The 24,701-nt window shown below is 42.8% G+C and overlaps 1 protein-coding gene across 1 annotated transcript in view; it reads left to right on the plus strand.

Annotated features, from left to right (window-relative positions):
* The window catches only part of SORCS3 (sortilin related VPS10 domain containing receptor 3), a 314,167-nt gene that overhangs the window by 173,328 nt on the left and 116,138 nt on the right, over positions 1-24,701 (plus strand). The gene's annotated exons all lie outside the window — the stretch shown is intronic.

Consider the following 24,701-nt stretch of genomic DNA (forward strand, 5'->3'; position numbering starts at 1 on the left):
GGCTGTTGCGCGTGAAGGGATGCTCTTCCTGCTTGCAAACTGAACTCAGTTATCTGGAAATCAGTGAGCAGCAACAGATTACAAACTCATCTGTGCCATTTTTAAGTCACTTTGCAGTGCCTTCTGTTAGTGATACAACTCTTAAGTCTGTTACTTTGTCCTTAGCAAGCCTGCTCTTACTCATCTGTCTTGAAAGATGCTGAGCAATGCCGGTGCTATGTGACTTGTAAAGTATTGTGGCTATAGAGTGTGTGCTTCAGTTCTGGAACAGCAGTCCCCACTACAGCCCAAAGCTAAGACAAAGACCAGATGATCAAGTTACAAATTTTAGAAAGCCTAAAACTTGCCGAGCTTTTATCTTTCCTCTCTTCCATTTCTGTCGTCCATAGACTCTGGAAAGTAAAAACACGCTGAATAGCCACTTTAAATTTTTTACATTAATCTGTCAAGTGTGCGTGTGTGTTCTGGCTGGGATTTCTAGCTCCTACAGTTATTTTTGAGGTTTTCTAAATTAGTCAGTGTCACATCTCTGCTATAAGGACAATACACCCAAAATATTGTGCCTCTTGTATTTGACAGAATTTCCTTTGAAAGGCCAGTGCAAGTCTTTACCCAGGTAGTTACTGAGAGTATAATCAAATAATCTACTACCTCCGTACTTCCCGATGTAACCTTTCCATCCGCTTGTTAACAGAATGCTATGGCAGGCACCAGGTGGTTTGCTGCTACGCTACTGATGATGCTTGAGTGACATTTGCAAGCACAAAGCTATTGTAAATACACTCCTTTTGTAGTATCACATCCTTACTGTATGAAGGAGTTAGTCAAATGTCAAATAGTTTTGTGCACTCAAATGTTCAGCGTAACAGGGATTTTGAAGTAGGCTAGAAAGACCAATCTATTTGATGTCATGGAATGGTTTGATGCTACTTTTAAACTGGAGGTAAAGATTTTAAATGGTACTGGTGTTTGTACAAAGGCAGCCCTGAAAGAAACAGACATCTGATGAGGCACTCATGGATATGAGAAGCCAGATATGATGTGCTGAGTATGTGTTTGCAAAGAGATCCAGCTGTAGTGAGTGCGGAGCATCTGCTCTTGGGTTGAAACACTGTACTTCTATTTCCAGTGCTTTGTACTCTTTTTATGACGTTAGCCACTGGAAGGAGAAATCAAAATACAAAGTATGCACACGCACTTGACTGTGAGGTTGTAATTATGCTCCCCTAGTACAGTACAGCAATAGTGGCTCAGGAGCATTTTTGCTTCTGCTCCTTCAAACTAATGCATCTGAGTGCCCACCTCAGCTGTTCTCTTCTGCTCAGAACAGCGCCAAGGAAAATGACCTGTGAGTTAGAAATACCCTGAGGCTGCTTGCATTTTATCCCAGGAACTGAACAAATTTGTCCACAGTGTAAGAGGAAAGATGAAGCGCTCTGCAGCTTGTTGGTCAAATGGAAATGAAGCAACGTGAAGTTCACGCTTTGCCTTTATGTCTGCCTTTGCGTTCAAGGCCACTCATGATGCTTTTCTTCAGTGTTCAGAAAGATGGCCTCAAGTGCTGGTTGAAAGTTGATCCTTGAGTAGAACCATGGAGGCAGCACTTTTCCCAGTTGAAGTGTTTGCTTAACGTAACCCAGGTATAGATTGTGCTCAGCCACATCTTGGCTTAGTAAGAGCTGTAAAGGAATTGTCACTCTGGCTCAGGATCATGCAGCTTCACTACGGTTACAGTTGATACTGAGATAATGGGCAGTGCTGTTAGAGCGCAAAGGCAGTGCTATAGATTGTGACAGCAGTGCTATGTGAAGTCCCCAGATGAAGTCTTCCGAAAGGCCAGTGTAATACATTCCTGCCTGTCTGGAAACAGGAGTACTGCCACAGCTGAGTGGGAACCAGAGGTCAGCCATCACCTTCTGTTAGATGGGGGTTAGGCCAATGAGAAGACGAAAGTGTCTTTTAGGCTAAAAATCCTAAATCCTTAAGTAGCTTCATTAGGTCTTGTGCATCTTCATAAGGCTGTTGTGGTTGTTCTCCTCTCTTGTTCTCTAGAAGCCAGATCTGGATCTCACACCTTCCCACACTGCTATGTCATGCCCTCTCTCCTAGCTGTGATGATGGGGTCATGTCAGTGGCAATGATCATTTATCTCTCTGCTGCTGACCAGAAGAGAGATATCAAGAGCTTCTAAAATAAGCGGCTAGAGAGGCTCCAGTAGTGCTCTGCAGTTGTGAGAAGGCTATCCAAAGAGATGCCATGCTGTTGTCAGGGGCTAATTCTCCAACTGCAGCCTGGTTCTGCTGGTACTCCGCTGTCTGTTTTTGTGCCCATTTTCCTGTGAGGCAGCGTGAAGTTGCCTGGCACAAAATAGGTGGTGCTGGATCAAATAGTGCTTGCTTTCTCACTTCATGTATCCAGGTTTTTGGGATACAAGTGCTCTGAAACACTTTTGATTTAAATGCATGAAAGGGCAATAAAATAGAAAGTTTATCATTAGTCTCTGTAACCTGCAGGTAATATTCATCCTCAGATACTGTAACAAGGAAGGTGTCGATGAAAGTCAGTGGCTTGCTGTATGTTCAGTGGTGCAGCCACTCCTACAGTGGGAGACCATACTCTTCCACCTCTCTAAGCTTTAAAAGTGTGTTTGACATTTAAAGTCTATTTGTAATGACTACTTTAGAGTCAGATTTAAAAATGCAAATAACTCTGAAAAATCAAATACATACAATTTGACTCCCAACAATAGGAACTATTAAGGGAAGATCTAATCCATCCTCTCATAACTGTGAATGTGTAAACAAGTTTGCAAATTTAATTTAATTTCTTAGATTAAAAAATAGCTTTTAGATTAATATTTCTTTTATTATTTTTATTTCAATTAAAAATAATAATATGGTTTTGTAAGCAAGCTGTGGTCAACTTGGAAATTAATGAGACTGATGAATCTGAAAATCCATTTTGCCTAGTATGTTGTTCCACACAGTAAAATGAAATACCAACAGCTAGTGCCCTACAAATAATTGATTTGGTTGCTGTCTAGATCAAAAGATTTTAAAATTGTTTGTGTATAAAAACAGAAAACAATATTAAAGTTTGTGTGTGAAATAAAAATAGTCAGTGTATTGGATCTTCCTGTTAGAAAGTTTTCCTCTGAGGTCTTCTGACCTACAGTTCCATGGCTGTGATTCAAGCCTCCTTTTTAATCATTCTTTTATCCTAAGCATCCCTCCTTCTTTTTAGCTAACTTCTACACATTTGACAACAATATTAGTCTATTTATCCAGTTGATTAAAAAAACGACCAACCAACTAAAAAAACCCAACACATTTTGAATTCTGTCCTTTAACAGAATTATTGTCCCTTCCAAGTTGGTGTTTTAGAAGGTGTATTCTCTATTCTAGGACAGTAGTGAATAAATGAAATAATGTAGAACTCTGTGACACCCTTGTGGAACCACAGTCTTTACATGTCCCCTGCAGTTTGACAGCGGCCAAGTGATAACTGTTTTCAGAATATGGTATCCCAGTTAGGTTTTTACCAGCTAATAGTAACTTCCTACAGTCTTTTAGGTTGCTTAGGAGAATGCTATGAGACCTCAGACTGAGTGTATGTATCCGTGATATGCAAGGGTTGTCCTCTCTTTCCTGAGCAAGTGATGCCTTCCTGCAGTAATATTCCAGTTGTGAATTTTCTCAGCCAGACACTGTTATGCCACTATTATGTGTAATTTTGATCATAAGTTTATGCTTCCAGCTTCTCCTGCTGGCTCTCTCTTACTCTCAGCCTTGATGTTCAGGCGTTGCAGGATGCTCTGCAGATGATTGTTCTTCTCACTGCTCCTCGTATAGCCTTGTTGTTGAATAACCCCACTCCCCTGGCTTATCCCTTGCACAGGTCTGTTTTTATACCTACCTGTGGACTTTTGCTATCAGTCTCACGTGAGTCAAGTTTAAAGCCCAAGCCTCACAACAACAATCTTATGTCCAAAAATGACTTTCCTCTTCCTTAAGAGAAGGAGCCCATCTCTTCTCAACAGAACTTCTCCTTGAAATGTGACTTCATAGCTGAGAAAGCCAAAGGCTTTCTGACAATGTTATCTCTTCCATCAGCTGAAATAATTGAATACGGCATCAGTTCAGTCCCCAAATTTTTTATTACCACTCCCACGTGGGTATTTTCCCTCTTTTTCCTGCTTGGGGCTATTCCCAGGAGCAAGGGAGAAGATTCAGCGAGAAGGATGGAGCCCTGCAGGCTTTCTGAAAGATGTTTTGCTGTGTGGCTGCTGGTTACTTCATTCATTTAAGGACAAATCACAGCCACCACTATTTGTTTTCTCTTTGGAGTATCCAAAGAATTATTGAGGATACTTCTTCAGTATGAGTTAACACAGTGTATAGTTCCTGTTCTTAATTTTTGTGGCCAATTACGACCCTCCTCTGCCTTGCTAACTCTCTTGTATTATCAACTAAATGCAGTATGCATGAGCCAAGAAATCTGTTTGTGTGGGCATGAATGTGTAGCAAGTTTGTAGACCCTAATGTCTTCTCACAACATAAAGCATAGACAGGAGGAATTTTTGCAGGGCTTTAAGCAAGCATGGGTGGGTGTACTACTCCCCCCTAAGCAGCCATGTGGTATTGTGCAATTATCAGGCCCTGGGAGATTAATTGCATCTTGTGAGTTGAAAACCCTTGGATCCCTTCCCAGTGGCTTTGTGTGTGTTTACTTTATTGACAAAATAGTGCAATCTGATGTGTGCACATGTTGGTTCTGTTAATGGCCCCCTGTGGCCTTTGACAGAAGGTGGACACTATGTAAATGTTATAGCCAATTTTGCTGCAAGTCAGGCTGGGTCTCACTAGTAGTGTCCGTATTGGCACTTGGATATATGAGCCGATACAATGGGAAAATGGGGCTTCATCCTCCACTTTTCACAGGTTTTTGCAGAAAATATATAGGAAGCCATTTTAAATGACCCTTGTATCAAAGTGTGATGGGAAGGGGAATATATGAAAAAGGTGTGATATTCTCTGTTGGAAAGTATTGGAAACTGCTTTATGGAGTGATGTGAAAGCTTGGAGTCTACCAGCATATAATGAGGTATAGTTTTTGTTGCTGCCATTCATAGTGGCTGGGGATGAAGAGCTTGAATTGGTCTTGCATTTCTGATACTAATATTTCAAGTGCCTCATCATTTGTCTCATTTATCCAAGGAACCAACTAATTCTCAATAAGCTCAACTTTCTACACCCCAATACCCCTCTGGGGAACGGATCAGTCTGGAGGTGGAAATGGAGGGGAGTTTCCAGCTCCATGGAATTTCTCTCACAATGACATTGAAACTTCTTTCAGAAGTGCACAACTCTCTTGCATGAATATTTTTTTAAAAGGCAATTTAAAAAAAAAGAGAGAAAATATTAGGGAAATAGGGAGAGAGATATTTAAAATATTTCAAATCACCATTTTTAAGAGAAAAAAACTATGCAAAGAGATACAGTTCCACCTGTTCCTTACAGGCCAAACTGTGATTTGGAACCTGCTGGGAATAGGTGAGAGACTGAATAATTCAATAACAGACCAATTTAAATTCCCCAGCCACACCATTATGAATTTGAGAACATTGGATAAACAAGAAGTTTGGCTATCAGTGGCTTCTCCCTCCATGGGGCTTAATCTTCAGCAGGAAGTGAACAAAAGAAAGTGGGTGCCTTAATATCTCTTTGAATGAGGTGATAAATAAAATGTGCAAGATAACATTCGCTGTATCACCAAGTAGCACCTGGCAGACAGTATCAGGTCTGTCTGGGGAGATTCCTTCAGTGTTGGAGATATGGCAAGTTATGGTCTGAAAATTGAATGCGGTGCATGTCAGAGCCCTGACTATCTTGACTAGACACTGCTGAATTTATCATAAAGAATCACAGATCACACTGGGACTACGTGGGAAATGTTTTTTTTAATAGCCTAGGCACACAGAGACAGAGCCACGAAGGCAGTGCCTCACTGCTGCCAGGTGAAATTCTCCCCTGGAATTTGGGCCCAGGCTGCCAGTATGGCATGGGGCAGTTAGGCAGTTAGGCAGCTAACTGCTTTTTTGGACAGTGTCCAGTTGGGTAGGGTGCTGCCAAAGAAATCTAGTGGGACTTGCTGAGAGGAGCGCAAGGCTGGGTTCATGTTCTTCTTGAAATATAGGCATCTTATTCCAGGCAGTCATCCATCTTTGTCTGGGATTCTTTGTGATGAGCCATTTTCATAGACTTATAGAACAGCCCAGGTTGGAAGGGATCTCGAAAAATCATCTGGTCCAACCTTTTGTGGGAAAGGGACCCTAGATGTGATTATCTAGCACCCTGTCCAGTCATGTCTTGAAAGCCTCCAGTGATGGGGACTCCACTACGTCCCTGGGGGGGAGGTTCCAGTGATTGATTGTTCTCACTGTAAAAAATGTCTGTCTTATACCAAGATGAAACCTCTCCTGGTGCAACTTATACCCCTTGCCTCTTGTCCTCTCCATGTGGCTCTGTGTGAAGAGGAGTCATGTAAAGAAGTTGTCAGACCTTTGTATGCATGCACACACACACATGGAGAAGACGACAGCTCCTCATCTCCTTTTTTCCTGTTATAGTAGGTCACTGAACTGGGACACTAAGAGAGCCGTCAGTGTCCCGAAGGACTCTTGGTCCCTGTGTCTCAGGGGGTGCCAGCGCTACAGGATGTCAGGCTTAGCTCCCCCTCCATCTGCTCTGCTCAGCTTCACTAGCACAGAGACTGGGGTGTTGTATTCTTCATTCCCAGCAAGTGCCCCAGCCCCTGGTCTCAGATTTTTCTGTGCCTCTCATGGAAACTTAGGCATGTGGAGACTTCAGGGTTGTGTTCAGGTGAGGATATTGCACTTTGAGTTGGAACTCCTAATGTTGGACAGTGCGATTCTAAGATAGCAGCTGCACACTGCAACAGCTGCACACTGCAGCCGTGCTGAAATTAACCAGTGTGTGCTCCTGCACGTCCAAAGTGAGACGTGACTGCAGCCCAGGCCTGTAGGTTTTCTTTCCTTAGGAACTGAGGCATGGGGCTGATGAGGAGAGGTGGGTTGCTGGCTGCCTCACATCTCATTTTGATATAAATCAGCAGGCTCCCAGAGCTGTCACCTGGTCCTCAGCAGCACTCCTTGTCCTGGAATTTAGATGTAACTGTAGTTGTCAGAAGTGTGAGCAACTTCTTTTATCAGCAACAGCTGAAGACTGCACCTCTGGGGTAAAACTCAGCTTTTCTTAGCAAGATGTGAACATTATATTTAACAAGGAAAATAAGCTCTTTCTGCTCCCGCATGGATCCTCATGGTAGAATCATCATTTCATTGTATGATGTGAGAGAACACACTGGGGCTAATTTCTCATCATGGCTCATTGATATCTGAAGAGCACGATGGCTGTGGTTCCAGTCCTATGGATACAATACTCAGGTTTCAAATTTATCTTGTACCAGTCACTTGGCATTTGAGCACCCTGCAGAGTGAAGTTGGAGGTACACCTACCGCATTCTTTTCTTCACCCAAAGGGGAAAGAAATTGAGGAAGCTGCCATAATAACAATTGCTCCTACAGGCCCATCATACTGAGTAATGAAATAAAGTGAGTATGTTGCCCAGCTATAAAGGAACACTTAATGTATCGTGTTTAATACAAGCCATATTACAGTAACTTGTTCTTAGAAATCCCTACCATACTGACTGGTCCATTGTATTACACATTCATATTAAGAAGCAATCCCTGCCCCAGAGAGCTTGCAATTAAATGTGAAGCTGACAGAAAAAGCATTGTCCCCGGAGTATCCACAGTGTATTCAGGCACAGGTCATTAAAGTGTTTCATTGCCTAACTACCACTGAGGACTATAACAAAGTCAGAAACTGAACCCAGATAGAGTCCTGTTCCCATGACTTAACCACAAATAAGCCTTTCATCTCTTTGCCTTTTGAATGCTCTTCTGAGAACATCAGGTTCTGCAAACATATCGTGTGTCCTTCGCTAGACAAGCCACCTGCCAGCAGCTCTCCCTGGCAGGCAGGGCTCCATCAAACAGATAAACTGAAATGTTAGTAAAGTTAAAAAAAACCAAACCAAACAAAAAAACCCAAACCACCAAACCCTTGAGATTGGGAATATTTAAAGGCAATTTACAGAAGTCTCTTCTTCAATATGGTAATGAACTGAAGAAATGAAATCACTTAACTTCATTTACAAATCATGAATATGTATCAGTGCCTTTAAATGAAAGGACGACTAAAACAGATATAGTGTTTGTTCAATTCATTAAAAGGAAGACAATTTATCAGGAGTTTTTTTTTTCCACTCTTAAACTAAAGCTATATGCAAACGTAGGGAAATCAAGATCTTGCGCTAATTCTGCTGCATGATGAATATTTTTATAATCCTAATTAGAACCAGTCATTTAGTTCAGCAATTTCCCCCAATCTAGTCAATTTGAAATTAAAATAGATGCCTTGATTACAAAACTCATTAGCAAAGAAGCACCCTTTTCGCTAACCAGTTCATTTGGAATGCACAAACTGAATGAAGTGAGGAGCACTTCTGTTGTCAATTGCCGTGAGTGAAGTGAGCCTTAATTGTTAGCATTGTGAAGTATTTGTATTGCTGCATGTTTCATTGCGGTATAATATATCATTCATTAAATGTAACAAAAGCAGTTCTTAAATGATTTAATTAAGTGGTATTGGTGCACCAGGTAATTTTTATAAAGTCAAATGTCACAATTGTTTGCATTTGAAGTATTGATGGGCATTCCTGTCGGAAAGAAGACGTATGACTCTGCATTTATCATTCTGATTATGGTAAGCCTGGCAGTTTTAATAGGAGATGAGAAATTAAATTATGCAGCCCTGGCTCTACTTCAGAAATGCCCAATGAATTTTGTCCTAGCAAAATAGTGAACTTTGGGCTTGTGATGATTTGTGGTGGCAAAAAGAAAGTAACTGCTCATGAAACGTGATTTAGCTAGAACAGACTTTCCTATTGCTTTTTATTTATGTTATAGATACTTCATGAACAGGTTTTACTTTGAGAAGGAAAATATAGAGATAAATGGAGTGAGACACATTCAGTGCTTAAATGTGCTCTGCTGCTGAAGAAATCTAGTTTATTGTGTAACAGAGCAAGGATCCTGTGCTTTATTCCTGGGCCACGCTAAATCGTGGCTGTATATTGATTTTATCTGGAGCCTAAGTGGGGCAAGGGGTGGTTATAAATATAGCAGATGGGAATAAACATGAAGGAATGAAGAAGTCTGAAGAATAAGAACACCCGGGGCATGATTTATTTTGCCTGACTGTAGAGATCTAAAATGTAGCAATGTATACCTATATCAGGTGCCGAGGCTGCACATAGTAGTTGGTGGTGATCCACTGAATGGTGTTGATTGATTTCTGGAAGCAAATATAGGTGACTGTTTTAGGATGAGGTAAATTGTATCTTAGACTCATTTGTATTGACTAGGCCTCCACTGACTGTCAAGAAAGTAATTTCCTTTGCTGAGGTGTATTTGCTGTATTACCTGAGATTAGGGGACTTGAAACCAATGCTGCTGTCTGGATGCGTGCAAAATGGATTACATGGGATATGATTCCAATATGATCAAAGCAACAAAAAACATTAAGTTTCCCAGTTCCTGCTATCATGCCTACAGGTTCTAATGACCCCCTTGCCCTGGAGGAGAGAGCAAACACGACGTGCAAGCAAAGATGGAATTCCCAATCTTTTGTTTTTCTTTATCAGGATTCATTTGCGTAGATGTTACCTGCCAGGCTGCTTCAGTGAAATTAGATGAACCCAGAAGGGTTTCCTTGGCCTTTTTTCCCTTTTCCTTTTCTTTCTTTCTTTCTCTCTTTTTTTTTTTCTTTCTTTTTTTCTTCCTGCCCTTTTTCTTTGCATTCCATATTGCTTTTCAAAGCTCTTTCTCAGTATTTGCCTGGCCTGATGGCACCATTAAGTCTCCTCTAAAATCTGTTGAGCAGAATTATAGATGATACCGCTTTCAACTGAAGAAAGAGCATGATTCAACTGTTGACTCTACTCAGATGTCTGTAGATGCTGACCATGGAAAACTTCAGTTTGGTGTCCTTTCCCCTTTCATTGAATTGACTCCGTGTGGTGCTTGAGTTTAGAAATGTGACTATTCCAGGCCAAAGAACAACAGGATTAATTTTACCCAAAATATCACACCTGAAGTTACAGAGAGGAGCCTATGGCAATGAACATAAACTTGTGTGAATTGTCATCAAAAATTCATTTTGAATAGCACTACATAGAGAATGTAGAACTTAATAGAAAAAAAGGCAACCCTGACCTTAGAGCAGCCAGATGGTTTAGCCTGGGCCTGATATTAAAATTATGCATAAATGCTTTTGTGGATTAAGGCCTGTAAGTTTGTAAGCCTTTACACATTAGGGTGTGCAGTGATTATACAGACAGGCTTTCACTATTGCAAATAGCCTGCAAAGACATACAAGTCATGTATGGGCTTTTAGTGTTGGGATTTAGGTAGTTTCACTGTCTTGGATTTTGCTGTTCTCTCGTCTTTCTTTAATGCTTCAGGACATTAAAGCCATAGCTTGGAGAAGACGGGTCTGCCAGCACCTGAAATTATGACTGTGAGCATGTAGAACTCAATACAGAGAGACACTATTCAATTCTCTTGGACCAAGAGTGCTTTCTGGAAGGTGGCGATTAAGAAGCTGTTATGTTTTGTTAACCAAGAAGGGTCATGCTTTATCCAGAAGGATTCGGGACCCAGCAGCTCCCATTACTGTCAATGATTCAGGCAGCTGAGAACTGTTGGAAGTCTGCCTGACAGGGACTATTCTTTCTGTCTGGGTAATGGTGGCATTAATTAGTATTTGCACATTGCCTTGACAATACAAGACCTCACTGTTTGGAAGTATTGCACGATAGGATGGCAGTGGGCTACTTAAGATAATACTTTCATCTTTAATGTCCTCAAACATGGATGATGACTAGGATGGGATAGACCAGTGTCCTTGAGGCAGCCAGCTGGATAGATCATAGAATCATAGAATCATTGAGGTTGGAAAAGACCTCTAAGATCATCGAGTCCAACCGTCAACCCAACACCACCATGTCCACTAAACCATGTCCCTAAGTGCCTCATCTACACGTCTTTTAAATACCTCCAGGGATGGGGACTCCACCACTTCCCTGGGCAGCCTGTTCCAATGTTTCACCACTCTTTCAGTAAAGAAATTTTTCCTTACATCCAATCTAAACCTCCCCTGGCGCAACTTGAGGCCATTTCCTCTCGTCCTATCGCTTGTTACTTGGGAGAAGAGACCGACACCCACCTCACTACAACCTCCTTTCAGGGAGTTGTAGAGAGCGATGAGGTCTCCCCTCAGCCTCCTTTTCTCCAGGCTAAACAACCCCAGTTCCGTCAGCCGCTCCTCATCAGACTTGTTCTCCAGACCCCTCAACAGCCTCGTTGCCCTTCTCTGGACACGCTCCAGCACCTCAACGTCCTTCTTGGAGTGAGGGGCCCAAAACTGAACACAGTATTCAAGGTGCGGCCTCACCAGGGCCGAGTACAGGGGGACGATCGCTTCCCTGCTCCTGCTGGCCACACTATTTCTGATACAGGCCAGGATGCCATTGGCCTTCTTGGCCCCCTGAGCACACTGCCGGCTCATGTTCAGCCGGCTGTCGACCAACACCCCCAGGTCCTTCTCTGCTGGGCAGCTTTCCAGCCACTCTTCCCCAAGCCTGTAGCGCTGCATGGGGTTGTTGTGGCCGAAGTGCAGGACCCGGCACTTGGCCTTGTTGAACCTCATACAATTGGTCTGGGCCCATCGATCCAGGCTGTCCAGGTCCCTCTGCAGAGCCTTCCTACCCTCGAGCAGATCAACACTCCCACCCAACTTGGTGTCGTCTGCAAACTTACTGAGGGTGCACTCGATCCCCTCATCCAGATCATCGATAAAGATATTAAACAAGACCGGCCCCAGTACTGAGCCCTGGGGAACACCGCTCGTGTGTTCAGATGATGCTGAGGGGTGAAGGTACAGTCCTTCCTCCCCATGCATATGCATGACTATTTGCTATGTCATCAGCAACCAAGAACTGGGACAGTCTGTGAGGGTGCTTTGTGGGGGGTGCATTTCTGTGTGCCAGACCAGGAGCTTGCAGTCAGGAGTGGGAATAGCAGGCTGTCCCTTGCTCTGTTGTGAAGTGTTTCAGCTTCCTGTTAGCAGCTACTTAACGTCTGGCGTATTTGCATAACCTAAAAAAAAAATGCTAGCACTTGGGAAGAGGGGTATGTGAACCATCCAGGGATGGGAAGCTTTAGGAAGTGTACAGTCCTGATCCTGATGCAGAGCCTTGGCTGTAGTTGGCAGTGCCAAGGACCAAAGTCTTTGCCACTGTTTTACTTCTAGCTGCTCTTGTAGCTACGCTTTCTGTTGCAATTGAGGATGTGCAGGCCCCAGTCAGGTCATCAGATCCTACAGGCTGGCCCTAGACCACACAGAGCATCTGTGACTTGATTTCAGTGGGGGTTTATTGCTACAATGGTAATATCTGCATAGTGCTTTCCTGCTGAGCATGTCACATCCATTTAACAGTTATTATATCTTATCTCTACCAGTATATTATCAAAATCTTTTTATATAGCTGAGAGATGCGTATCTGAGAGCCAAAGAAAGAGAAACTCCAGAAAAGGAGCAGAGAGGAGCTGACATTTCCTCTCCACCACTCTTCTGCGAAGCATAACTATATTTTGTAAATCCCAGGATGCCCTGGTGTTTTTTGCACTGTGCTGTTCTTAGTAGGTTCCTTTGTGCCATGACCAGGAGGAATCATCTAGTTGTCCTGGTTTCAGCTGGGATAGAGTTAATTTTCTTCCTAGTAGCTGGTACAGTGCTGTGTTTTGGATTTAATATGAGAATAATGTTGGTAACACACCGATGTTTTAGCTGTTGCTAAGTAGTGCTTACACTAGTCAAGGACTTTTCAGCTTCCCATGCTCTACCGACTGAGAAGGCTGGAGGTGCACAAGAAGCTGGGAGGGGGCACAGCCAGGACAGCTGACCCAAACTGGCCAAAGGGACATTCCATACCATGGGACGTCATGCTCAGTACATAAACTGGGGAAAGCTGGCCGGGGGGGCCGCTGCTTGGGGACTGGCTGGGCATCAGTCAGCGCGTGGTGAGCAACTGCATTGTGCATCACTTGCTTTGTATATTCTTCTTATTATTTTTACTATTATTATTATTGTTATTAGTATTATTATAATATTTCAATTATTAAACTGTTCTTATCTCAGCCCACGAGTTTTCTCACTTTTACTCTTTCGATTCTCTCCCCCATCCCACCGGGCGGGGGGAGAGTGAGCAAGCGGCTGTGTGGTGCTCAGTTGCTGGCTGAGGTTAAATCACGACACTGGTTTACCCAGCAGTGCCAGTGTTACCACAGTCGTGTCCCGGCCATGTTACCTACCACTGTCATGCAAGGGGTATTGAAATGGCTCAGAAATCACAGCTTGATGGTTGCCAGTACAGAGGCAGAGTCAATGAGGCAGTGAGTGAGGCTGAAGGGAAATTGAAACACAGGAAGGTGAAGTGAGCCATGCAAGGTTAGCCAGCTAACCAGTGACAGAGCTGCAATGTTACCCAGACTTCCTAAATCATGTTCTGTTTTCCTTTCCACTGGCCCAGGTGGCCCTATAGAAATATTACAGCAGTTCCTCTTTTTGCAACCGCGTCTCTCCCCACGCTTCAGGCTGTGGCAAAACTTCTAGCGTGGTTGGCGTGGGGACTCCCCATATGAATTTCACATCAACAGGTGCTGTAGTTGTAAATGCGCCACAGGGCAGAGAGGGCCCTTTGTAGCACAGCAGTATACTAAAAAGGTCATACGTTTAATTTCAAATAATTTAGTGGCTATTGTGTGAAACAGGTTTCTGTAATACTGGAAGCTGGTATGTGGCCCTAATCTTGTTTCAGATTGCCCTTTGCAAATAGGTTTCTTTCTGTCTCTCTCTCTCCCCTTTTTGACTCACTACAAACCATCTCTGCCTCCGGTGCTTGGTTTCAGTGGGTAAATGGACCGTGTTCTGATCTAATAGCACACCTGAGCTGGTTTACAAAAGATGTGTGCAGTCACATATGTAGCAGCTGAAATTCACTGTAGGTCCATTGATTTTAGCAGGGAAATGCTGATTTACACCACTGGAGGATCTGGCCTGGAAACATGTATGGTATTCTGTTCCCACAGAAAACAAGATAGTTGTAGTTTACTCCTTCCAGTGTACAGGGTTGTTTTTTTTTCCCTAAAATCTGCCTGCTGAGAGATGCAGAGTCCCTGGGCTCATCTGCCTGTGTGCAAGCTATTGCTTATGTTAAGGCAACTATTTGTTTCCATTGTTCAACCTTGACATATGAAAATTCACTTCTTTTTTTTTGTCTCTGTTTTTTTCTCCTTTTTTCCTTCTGATAGAAACTGCATGTAATCAATATTGTTCTGGGGAATAAAGGTGCCAGAAGAACAGCTGTAAGTCCTTTTGTCCCCACAGTAGGCACAGATAATTCAAATGTCCCATACGCTCAATGGTAACCCAATGTGTGTTTCAGCTTTTCATGCTCATTGCTTCAGTGGTGAAAAAGGAGGCCAGTGCCTGGATTTTCTGGTCTAGCACCTCAGAACTAGCAATCCCAAGCTTTTAGACATCATGAATTGGTCCTTTGAAAATCATGAGTTTGGCAGAGAAAAAATCAGGACGGTGTTTAAATAATTTCAGTTGTCCTCTCTTATATTTTTCTTGATGCTTCTGTGACTGAGGAAAGGTTAGGAATCATGTTTTTCAAATGCTCCCTCACAGTTAATAAAACTAGAAGCTTTATCTTTAAAGAAAAAAAAAAAAAGGGCAAAAAAGCCAAGATTGTCATAATCTCCTGATTCTAGCGCTGTTCTGCTGTGGGCCATTTATGCTTGTAAGAGACATCTTTATTCATCATTGCAAATGTGGCATGTCTTCAGTTGCATTTTGGTGCATATTTCAAACTGGTCTTCCATATAGGTTGTCTGGGAGAAGACTGGTGGCCAGTTTGTATGGGGTGTGCACATGCTTGTGTACATGTTTGAATTTTTGCAGTAGAAGCCCCACAACAGTTTTGTGGCAGTTACAAGAAGTTCTTCCAGTGTAATAAAATTCTTTGGGTTTGTATTCAATTACTTTTTATAGGACGATGGGTGGCTATAAAATGAAAGTTAGGGCATGGTGCAGTAAAATTTTGGGACATCCAAAGTATTGTGGGTATGATGAAAGGAGGAGCTGAGGCACCAAAATGAAGGATGATATTTTTGAGAGGACAATTGATAAAACAAACAAACAACAAAACTTAAAGCTTTATAGAAAATCCTTGGGATTCTGTAGTGCAAAAGGAGGAAAACCTGATCCTTCCCACAGTCTCCTACCTTGGGTATCTCATTTCTGCCAGAGGTTCAGTGATCATAAACCATCTGAATGTAGATTTGGTAGCATTTTATACTTGCAGTGTTCAAGAGATAACAGCACGTACAAATAACATGTTAGCAGAATATACTGTACCCAAGGGGACTTTCCTGCCACATAGTAAGAGAACAATAATGTCATCAAAAGTTTTGCTGCCAAAACAGGACTCTGGTTTTGTTCTCTGACTAACACAGCATTTGCTTCAGGCCAGTTGGTTTCCTCAGATCTCTGTGCAAGTTCACAAGAGTTATGCATGCATACCCACCGGCACAAATGTGACAAACCTGAAAGTTCTGCTGCAGAATTGAGTCTGATGTTCCCTAGCCAGATGAGTTGTGTTTTTTCTCTAGTGACAGCCTGGAGAAGGCTGCTTTATTTTTCCTCTGCAGCCTTCCCTTATCTTATGAATTATGCTGTACCATCACTGTGAACATTGGTTAACTTCAGGAATTAAAGTTACATTATATCAAGTTTGGTGACTTGTTGACTCTAGTTGTTGCCTTGGATCGGGTCTCCTTATTGTTTGGTTTTCGTGGGGGCTTTTTTTTCTTCACCCTGCTCCATAAGGTGGATTGAAGGTAGACTTTGAATTAGATGGGATAAATAGCTTAAATGTAGACACCACAGAATAAATAGAAACCTAGAGAGCTGCTGAGAGGGGTTAGATAAGAGCTTCCTTTTTCTTGCATGATCTGCAATTGCAGATTCATTTATTCCAAAGGTACAATTTTCCACTGTTTGATTGCAGGAACCGGGTGATGGATGAATCAGAGATGACAGTGTAAATGGTGTATGCCCGGCAGCCCTAGGGGATCCCTGAAACATGCAAGTTTCTCATTTGGTGATTTTTCTGGCAGTGATGCCTCAATGCAGTGACAGTTTCTGCTACAACTGTCAAGCTAAATTGTTCCTGATGGTGGCTGGTATTTACAGTGATGCTGTTCATTTGGGTTGCTCCTGTAAACATCCATATGTTGCCCTTCATGCTGGGGTGTAGATGGTATTGTCAGTCTCCCCTGCCCGTTTGGATCAGGATGAACTGAATCACTGTGAAGTGCAGGGAGGACACCATCTCTTGTCTTCCATGAGAGCACTTGCTGTTCAGGATGAAGGAAAGGATATTCCCCTGGAACTTCCCAGATTTGAAACCCCTTTCTACATGTGATCTCTGGCTTGGCTCTGTGTGTGTGTAGAGATAGGTGCATGTGTAAGCAGGCTCTGCTTTTCCCTACAATGGTTGCCTGTTGTCAATGCATGGATTGCCAGGGAATCTAGCCAAGGAGAAATTTGGCTAGTTAGAGCTCGACTGAATTACCTCACAGGATTTTAAGAGTGTTATAAGAGCAGTATTGGAGAACATCTTCAGGCTAGCAGAGCCCCTGCTGGAGACCAGAGCTGACTGGGGAGTAGGAGAGTAAGGCTGAAAGGAACTGTGAGTTTCTTTATATTATATGTTCAAGCTCATGGAAGCAAGTTTCCTTTGGCACTTGAGGCATCCAATGAATCAAGACATATGGGCCATTTCATTTTAAATTTTAGTTTTTTGATTTATTATAGGACAGGATATGACAAGCCTGCGGTAATGAAGATGGCCTAAAAGAATGAATTGTGGAAGATGGTACAAGAGCTAGGGTGTTTGAGTAGGAGATAATATTTGCTAAACCTACATCTTCAACACTATCAGAAGCTGAAGTTTTCTAACTTGGTTTTATAATCTTTTTACTCATAGAATTTATTTCATAGTCACAGTTGTCCTATGGGCAGCATCTGTGTTTTCTTTTGGGGGACACAAGACTCCCATTAACTACGATGGGCCTTTCTCTGGGCCGGTTTGGTCCAGTATCTGGCCTTGGTCCCAGGCAGCATAGAGCATAGGCTGTGTGCAGGGACCAGAATTGTCCAGAGAGGGATTCCTCCCAGTGCAGGACCTGTACACTTCCTAAGCAGTGGCTATTCATCCACTGTAGCTTCCCAGAAGCCTTTCAGGATGGCATTGGGGCCATATCCACGACCAAAAGAGTTGGAGGTAGCATGGTGTGTTGTGGCAGCCTATAGATGCCATCTGTAAGGCCCAAGAAGCAGAATCCAGCTAGAGTAAATGCAGTGAAATGCCAGTTGTGCCATCCTTCCTGACTTACAAATCTCTTAACAGGTGGAGCTAAGACTATAGCCCTTTGGTCCCTTTGAAGACTACATTGCCATGAGAAGTAATAGACACCAGCAACAAAATGGAAAGGAAACTATTAAAAATTAGTATTTGCAATGCTTGTATTGAACTGCCTTAGGAAGCGTATCTAGGAAAGGTCTCTATGGATTAGAAATGTCTGTCTCTGCCTTCTCACCTATGCCAGCCTTCAAAGCTTCCCATTTCCTTGGTGTTATGCCATTTACATACAAGTAGACAGTTCTGTGTTTCCTTTTTACAATCCCTGGAGAAATTATACACATTCAACTCTTGGAACGTCTCTCCTTGGGTCACTTTTGTTATTACCTTTTCCCGACTTCCCTCCAAGTTATCTGGCACCTGCGCCTGTGATGCATTTCTTGGTGTATGCATCTTTGCCTCGCACTCAGTGAAACCTCTGCCATGGAGAGCAAAGGGTTTAGCTGCTCTGAATATGTAGCACTGGCTTGTGAACCTGCTGGGCTGATGTGCTAATGCCACTGAGCAGAGCAAACCCCTCCAGCTTCACAGCTTTGTTATGTGCGTGCGTGCAGAGAGGCTGCAATGGTCTCTGGCAGCAGAGAAGGGTGGATTAGAGTGGGATTAATTGGAGCAGCCTGTATTTATTCAGTGGCCAGCCACAAGCTTCCTCAATCATCAGAAAATATATCTTTTGTATAGCTCAACCTTTGCTCGCCCTGATTGTGGGTGCTATAGGAAATGTGCTTGGCACAATGGGCCCGTGCGGTGCTGTTGTTTTCTCACTTTTCCTGAGGCTGACAAGAGCTACCTGTCAGCTTTGGAAATCTGGTAAGATCCCGGCTGACTTCCTCTCTTAGGAAAGGTGTGATTTAGTGATCACTAAACATTTTGCACCGATCCCTTCTTTGCATCATAAATCCCTGACAGAACCAATGGCCTCAGGCTGAGGGGCACAGTGTCCTCGTAGGGTGAACGGTATAGAAGAATGTGGACAGTTTGTGAGATTGCTCTGACTTTGTGAAGAAATAGAGTTGCACAACACCACTGCAAAGGTTTGAACAACACAGGTGCAGGTTTGAAGCACCTGTGAAGTTTGCTGCTCTTCAGCTGGTGAAATGAGAACTGTATGAGGAGGGTGGACACGTACCTTCTGCCAGGGCTGGCCTCAAGTGGGAGCAGCTTTACATTACAGCATTTTCACCTGTGTGAGCTAGATTAGTTTCAGGTGTGTGTCTGCTCAGTGTCTGCAGGGTGATGGGTCACATAACTTGGGAACTATGTTGAGTAATCTCCCTTGCCCATGAAAATGCTGATGAATGGAAAACTGAAGCTGAATTGGGTGGCAGGGGTGTGTGTGTGTTAAATAACATACAATTTAGACTGGAGCAAAATACGTTGCTTTAATTTTGCCAAAATTACATGTTCTGCTTGAGCCCAAATTAATATTTATTTCTTTCAAGCCATGTGAAATTTTTTACATGAACAACAGTTACATCTCAGAATAAAATGCTGTTCTGAGTGCAGTTTCAAACCCTTTTCATTAATGCCCAGGTATACACTTTCAGAAATGTTGTTTTTTCCACATAAATAAATAACTCAGCAAAATCTTATATGAATTTGGAAGGTGTTTTGGTGATGTGTAATCTCTTTCTTTCACCGGTCTGAAAAAAACCCTCTTCCATTACATCCTGTTCTGCATAATATAGAGGTTACCCTATAGATAGTGCCACAGGGTTTATAAGGAAGAAGAAGAGGAAGAGCCAAGCATGTGATTGTTGCTTTATGTCCCACTGGCTAATGTCTGAGCCTCTCCTGCTTTGCCCGTTGTAGTCTTATGCTCAATAAACATGAAACGTTGGTCTGTAATAGCAACAAATGTACCCAGACACTTGCACTGTAATTAAAGGCATATATCACACAATAAAGCACATTTAAATGAAAAATCTTCCCATTAGACATGTGGTTCCCATTTATTTCTCCTTATTGTTAAACTTTTGGAGTATAAGCATTGACGGAGCGTAAGGAGGGGCTTCTAAAGGGCTGCAGTGCGGTGCCCCCAGGAGCAAACAATATTTTCCTCTTGGACTGTGAGGGCACAGAGCTCCTTGGTGCAGGCTGACCTGCAGGGCCCCATTTGCTATATCCACATGGTTGGTAGATCCAGTTAGCACAGACCTTGGACCAAAAACTGCCCAATGATTTTTAAGCTGAGAAGAAGCTGGGCAAAGGGATCAGCCTGGCTTGGAGGGAGAAAAGTCAGCAGCCATTAGAGCTGATTCAGTCTTTTGTCACTGTTAAAGAGCTGATCCTAGGGAAAAAGGGAGTGAAGCAGCAGCTGGGGACAACAGGAGCATCCTGCAACCCTCCTCTGCCTGTGGCTGAGCCTGTTGGATGCCAGTGGAAGAAATACTGGTAAAGATATCTCCTGGCACACCTTGTAGACCCTGGTAGCAGGTAGCAGCTCTGCCACCTCCATCCGGTTCTGATCTCCTCACAGTCCCAGTATTGCCCCTCCCTTCCCTGTTCTGCATCCCTGCCCCTTTCCATGTCTAGTCTTGCTCTCTGCTCTGCATCACTGATGAGGGAAACTGTCCCCCTGCATGGCACGTTGCTTGCCTTGTCTGTTATGTCTCAATCTGTTCTCACACTCTGGAAGTAGGTTTTTTTTGTTTCTGTTTTTTTTCCCCTTTAATGTCTTTAGTTTTCAATGAGGCTTGTTAACAAAATACTCATCGGAAGGGGGTCAGTGGCAACATATGGCTCAACTTTAGCCCTCCCCCAGATGCCAGAGCTGATTTTGAAGTGGTTAAAATGTCATGAAGAAAGGAATAAACAAGCAATCAAAAAAGTTAGCCTTCCCTCAAAATGGCATTTCTATTTATAGTACCTTTTGCAAGTTGCTAAAGCTAAATTATTTAGAAATGATTGAAATGTGTTTTGACTGACCAAAGTGAACATGTTTTTTCCCCAGATTTTCAGGTTAAGAAAAAAAATCTGAACTTTTCATCTCAGTTCTGAGCCACTCCAGCATTTCTGGGAGTGGGGAGAAAGTAGGAAAAAGAGAGGCTGTTTTTCACCCAGGACTGAAATATGCCTTAACTTCTTTAGTGATACTCATTTATGTCACTGCTCCTGTTGCAGCTGTATCTGGACTTCTTGTTCCACTACAGACCAGTCATGCAGTAGAAAAGCAAAAAGATATGCTGTGCTCTCAGCAGAAATGGCACATTTTTGGCTGAGTATGCTCAGTACCAATTAGGCTTCAGAGAAATTGAAATGTGAAGGTTTTTGAGTGGACTTTTTTTCACCAGTTTAATCCACTTTCCTTTTTTTCTTGGAGTTGAAGTGGAAAAGCAGAGATAGGGAATTCTTGCTTTGAGTATCAGGTTTAAGAAAACTGCAGTGCTGTGAGTGGACCCATCAGATGAAAGCATTTTTTTAAACTGTAAAACCATGAAACATGACATCAGTGCATTGTCTTAACCTACCTAGTTTCTTTATAAGCCAGGTCTGGGTTGAGCTATACAGTTACAACATGAAGTCCAACATTTCCAAAGTGTTTGGCCTTTGTGCAGAAGATCCTTGACCAGTTTGTTATAATAGTGGGGTGGAGTCTGAGTTTCTTTTGTCCGAAGACCTACTTTTGCCAGCCAGCATGTGAAATACTTCAGTATTAGATTTTAAAGTGCAAAGAGAACTTCCCAGCTTCTGATACTTTTTTTTCTCTCTGTATGAGACAGATGATGGAAATGCATTTAGTATTTAATTTCTGTCTAGACCAGTTGCTCATCAAAATAGTCTGCTTCCAGTGCCCCTTCTACTGTACAACATCTGTAGGGAAATGAGCAGCTCTGGTGAGTCTCAGATATGCAGCAGTCTGTGGACACGTTGTCTTCCCATGCCTAAGACAATCTGGCTGTACCATGCTAGAGAACCTTGGGCTGCACTGAGGTCTCTTGATGCAGCCTTTAATCACCTGGAAAGAAAATCAAAGCAGAGAGATAAACTGGTCCATTTGTTTTCATTACAATTACTAGTTTTTACAACTCTGTGTAAACAAAGCCCGTAAATATGGTGCTGGTGGACTTCTTTCTCCTGAGCTCACTTCCACCAGCTGTTACACAAATCTTTTGGCTCGGGAAGCAGGATTTATTTTTAGGTTCTTTAGTGTGGAGCTGTCAAGGATGCCTTACCTGAATTGTGATTTCCAGCAGCTTGTGGCAAGAGAAGAGAGCGAGAAGCTCTTCTTTCCCTTCTCTTAATGTCCAGAAGCACTTCCAAGCTTCAGATCTTGGTTCCTCTGAAGCCCCAGCAAAGCAAGGTGGCAAGGACAGGTATTTCCCTGGGAGGAGGTGGAAGGAAGAAGTACAGATATCATTGTTTTTGAGGTGGTCATCAGCTTGAAGGTGACATTAGCCTTTGTGTCCCCTGATGGTAACTGCTTGACACTCCAGAGGTGTCTCACTAAGGCCCAGACTAAGGGGAATGGTCGAGCAGAGGAATCAGAGGAAGGCCCTGAATCTTTCCTTGAATGCAGCCTTTCCTACTGTGAGTAATAAAGCCCCTTCCATGGCAAGGGTTGCTCCTGACCTAGTTTCAGCCACCCAACTGAAGCGTGTTAGACCTGAGTTCTGTCCCTATTATGCTGCAAGTAACATATCCTGCCTCACATGAGAACCTGAGAAAGGGGACTGCATACACACCACGGCTTAAACATTATACTGGTGCTCTGAAAGGGAGAGGTATCCATGTGTCCTCAAAAAAGGAGGGATGGAAGATAGGCGAGGAAGATAAGATGGAAGATGTGATATAGAAGTAAGGCGTGTTTCTGTAGTACCGACTGCTGTCTTCATGGCTACACCAAATCTATCCTGTCTGTCTTCTTATCCAATTCTTCCTGATTCGGTCATCTTTCTTTTGTTGCTCTGCTCTGGTGAGGCTTCGCAGTTTGCTCTGCTCCCAAAGGCACACCATGCCAGTGCCTGAGGGCAACTGATGGCTGCAGGACTGTTGTAGGGGGTCTCCAACAGTGGATTTAGCATGTGGGGCTACGAGAAGGAGGAAAACCACAATTTTACGACAACTTAAATGGAAAAATTAGTAAGGGGAAATGGCTTGTGTGTTGTGGGTATTGGTTGGACATCTTTGGGTCAGTCTTGGCTACTTGGGAGTTTACTATCCCAGCTTTAATTCCTTGGGGATTTGGGGATCTGATTACTATTTGTATAAATGAGGAGTTATAGGGAGATAGTGTCTCAGGGATTCAGCTGGAGCTGAAGGAAAAAGACACCATTTTCAAATGACAAAACAATAAAACAGAAAAAAAAGAAGGAATACTTTGGCAGCTTGGAGTTTCTGTGCTAAATTCAACAAGTGGAGAGCATGGTGACTAGAGGGATCTGACTGTCAGGAGTGGTCTTACAGTGGTTGAGTAGGGGTAGGTGTTATTTTAGAGTTAAATGTAAGAAATATAAGATAACAGGGAGAAATGCAATTATTACTCATACACTTTCACTTGCTGGAGCAGTTATCTCTTATGGTGCAGACTCCTTTGTTTTTTTTGGGTTTTTTTTGCTAAGTAAGGGCAACCTTATTAAAACCTTCCTGTGTCTAACTTTAGGTGTGGAAAAAAGACCTTTCTTTGCAGTGGGTGAAGTGAGGACCATCCATTTGTCCTATACAGGCTATTGTTCCAAGATCTTGCAAAATGTTTCTCCTGTAGTACTCAGCTGCTCAGTGTGCCTTTAGAAAAATGTTGATGTTGTCATCTCCTGAAACATTTTCACTGCAGTTTGAATTTGTTGCATGTGGCTCTCTTCTTCCATGTGATGGGTCATCTCTGGCAGTTGTCAGACATGGTTTCTATGTTCTGTACTCTCAAGGCTGAAAAGTATTGTGAGTTTTTCCTCCAGTTCATTTTCCTTCTAGGAATGAACTTTCTGACATGTTAATGATGGCACGTTCTTCTCTTTTTGTAATTTCATCTGTAACACAGAAGTGTAGAGAAAAGACACATCTTGCAATTTTCTGAGTGGTTTACAACTTTTCTCAGCTTCTGAGCCTCTAATTTTTTTCCAGTGATCGTGGTCGTTTTCCCTCTGTAGAGGAAATTTAAGACCCTGCAACAGACTTGCTTTTCTGAGTTACTCTTTGCAGACCGCTTGCATGCGGTCCAATTTCCTACAGAAATGTTGACCTAATTTTATTTTTCTTCTGTCCCAGTTTGATTTTTTGGCAGGAACCCTCCACACATCTTGTAGATTTTTCCCACCAGCTCTGGCTGAGAAGGTGTTAGTTTGCTTTTGTGCTTTTCTGGGATCAGAGCCATCTTTTCATGTAAGCAATCCAAGCTACTGCTTGGGATCGTGCTCTTCTGAGGACATGGCAGGCCAGGCTAATTTGTCCCTCCTCTTCCATCATGTTACCATGTGTCAGCTGCTGCCCAGTAATTACCACTAGGCTGACTCTCACCCTGCTGGATTAATATGAATACATCTTTCCATCATCAGCTGGATGTATTGTCTGGGGGACATATAATTTTGTGTGTAATAAATGAATTGTTCCTTTAAGTACATATAGTCCAGCTGTTCTTCCTCACTTTATCTGACACCATTATTTGCAAGCTCCAAATTCGCACCAGGGTTGGCTGGCAGACAGGAAACTATTGAGATTCTCTCCAGATGTTTGCTCAGGCCAATAGACCAGATTTCATAGCAACAAAGAGTATTTGATTTTATTTGGATATAAGCTTTTTATGTATGTTCCTGATGCCCTAATTCTTCTTCTGTGTTTGAGCAAGAAAGTCTATAAATATCAAAGCTCTCTGAATTTCTTTAGTCTGTTGTCTATTGCTTCTCAATCTATACATGACATCTTCAGCGTGCCTCTTGCTATGGTAAAGTGTATCCAGGCTATTGTATGCTTGGCCTTTCTTCAGCTCGTGTTGAACGTTGAGTCTTCTGCCTGCTTCTCCCATGAAGACCAAGCAGGTCAACCTGGGAACAGGGAACCTAACATGA

The sequence above is a fragment of the Aptenodytes patagonicus genome, chromosome 5, assembly GCF_965638725.1.
Source record: "Aptenodytes patagonicus chromosome 5, bAptPat1.pri.cur, whole genome shotgun sequence".
In the NCBI taxonomy this organism is placed as follows: domain Eukaryota; kingdom Metazoa; phylum Chordata; class Aves; order Sphenisciformes; family Spheniscidae; genus Aptenodytes; species Aptenodytes patagonicus.